Consider the following 2700-nt stretch of genomic DNA (forward strand, 5'->3'; position numbering starts at 1 on the left):
TGCCTCGAATCACGGGAGTTGTCATCGCACTGGTGATGCCTGCGATCCGCAATACTGTCCGATTGGTACTTCGGTACTCGGGCAGAGACCTGCATTTCACGTCCTCCGTAATCCTGTTCAAGTGACGAACCCGCGGGGGTGGACCCCACTGTTCAGTTGGGGCCGTGCCTTTGTAATCCTGTTCAGCGGTCCCTCCCCGGGCCTTCATTTGTTCAGTTGGAGTGTGTTAAATGGCAGGCCTATTTGCTAGATCGCTAGTATCATCGGTCGGTGCCATCGACCGTGATAAGATCCAGACGACGTGACAGGAATCGGGCGAAGGTCAATGCTTGGGCTTTCCGCTGAACCTTAGGGTTATCCGGTGCACGGGGGTACGTTATGTAGGTTTGTTAGTTCTTTCGAGAGATCGTGATTTCGTTCGTTCCGGGCGCGCTGCGGTTTTTCTTTCATCGTCTGATTGTTGGGGCTCCTTTTCCGTAGTAGCCTCATATTGTGTCTTTCGTTCCAAGTTAGACAAATGTGTTTTTGATACCGAATGCGGCCAGTAGGGTTGCGAATTATTGTACTGATCGATGTAATCGTTGTGTGGGAGATAGATGGTGTGTTATGTATGTTGTTTTACGTTTGTAAGGATTTATGTAAGCGCTGCGTTCGAGATAGGTGTTTCGCGGTTAGGACACGAAATAACTATCTCTTTACGCAGGCCCATGATCAAGTAGAGTCAGAACTCGACATTCTTACCAATAGGTTGAATGTCGAGACCGATGCATAATGTTGAATAACTCATGGGCGGGTCTCGTGCGTAGTCACCTCCTCGTGGTGAGACCTGGTAATTGGCATCCTTTTCCAAAAATTAATCGGTTGATTAATTTTTGGAAAACGATACCAAGCCAAGAACTACGCAACAGTCCAGTTTGGATCGCCAAAAGCCACTAAGAGAATTTTGATAGGATCTAGACTGGACTGCACCGTTGGACACCTTTGGACACCGTAATGCATCTTTTGATCATGAGGCGCTTTCGTCCTACGTCTAGCTGGACACGCGGTAAGATGTTTGTACGTCGATCATACAGCTCGGGCATTCTGATCCTTGCTTAGTAATAGGCATGAAGCATTAGGTGTAACTTTCCCTTTAATGGTTACTGATATCAGGGATGACAGTATGTATGGCTCACGTTTGCATACCTAGACCTCGAGTGTCAAATGCGGAGCAGAGGTAGATAGAAAAGTTTGTAGAAATTATATTGGTAAAACAGCAAGACTTCGGTGGCTCGGCAAGTATCACTATTCTGTACCTCGTCGGTAATAATTCCGATAGATCGTCGTAGGAAATCACAGAGGCACAAGAAACAGTCCGATATTTTGGCAAGTCGGTATTTCAGAATCTTAGACACGAGATTCCATTTACTGTCTATCCTGTCCTTGGTAAATGATTTTAATTCAAAACAGTACTATACTGAATCGGTAACGTCGCATGCGACATAAAATGGTACGGCCAGTCGGGCGATTCCCAAAACGTGAATCTCGATAAGGCATTGAACGTCACGTCTACTCTGTACCTAATCTGTAGTAAAATTTACGTTTATTCTGTACTTCGTCGACGTATATATGTATAACTCGATGTTATCGACAAAGGTAAAAGTAAACTATCAGTTACCAACCCACGATAACAACAGTTTGCATTTGGCGATTTTACCGACACTGCATGGATCATTAAAAAATCTACTATCTAAATTTTAAACGATTACTGTTTTACGTATTGCGAAATGGGTAAGACGTTAGCAGTTATATGAAAATACACGAAACGAAATATAGTTACCTTATAGAAACCCTTCTATACAAAAAGTCTCCTACTAGCTAGATACATTTAAGCTCTTGTTAAAATTTTGTTTCCATCAATGAGTATTCGTTTGCTAATTATTACAAGAATGACGAATTCGTCTATATTTTCTGAGAGTTATGTTTTATTAAATGAAAAATATTCCTAGAACAACGTTGAACAACATACTGTCGGTCACACTAAGCACGAATACTGAAAAAGCTTTTTATTTGTCTGAAATAAAACGTATCACGGCATTGCCTGCGAGATGTTTTCACAGAGGAAGATGGGGCAACGACCTACATCCAAACGGATGAACTCTCCGTCTCCAGCTTCCGACCCTACGCCAAGGGAACGATCGTACTTTTACGACTCTGCTCCCGCGGCTACGTTAGCAGCACGAATTTAAGGTCGAACATTCTAAGTATTTATTTTTCCCCTTCGTGCACGAAATCTTTCTATCGGCTACAAAAAGGTCTCGTCGACGAAGAACCTTTTAAATAAATTTGTTTGTCCTTCTCTGCGCTCTGATCTAAATGTGACCAGGTAAAGTTGATTTCATTCCAAATACCAAAACGCCGATATAGTTTAAGTTAGTTGGTATTCAATCGCGATCGATCGATTTTTAAGTTATTTACTCGTTGGAAACAACGTCGATTCGAGGTCGTTGATGGGAAGAAGAAAAATGAACCGATGGAACGACGAGAAAGAAGGGAAAAGGGGAGAATGCAAAGGGGATGAACAGTTTGGAGTGGATGGATCGGTAGCCATCGGTCGGTGGATGGTCGCGAAGAGGCAGTGGGGCTGGTGGCGGAAAGAGTCGAGCTGGCCACGTGGATCAATACCGAAGAGGGTGAAGCTGCCTCCACTGTTCACGAGTA

Source organism: Bombus bifarius, unplaced genomic scaffold (assembly GCF_011952205.1).
Source record: "Bombus bifarius isolate JDL3187 unplaced genomic scaffold, Bbif_JDL3187 scf7180000007966, whole genome shotgun sequence".
Classification (NCBI taxonomy): Eukaryota; Metazoa; Arthropoda; class Insecta; order Hymenoptera; family Apidae; genus Bombus; species Bombus bifarius.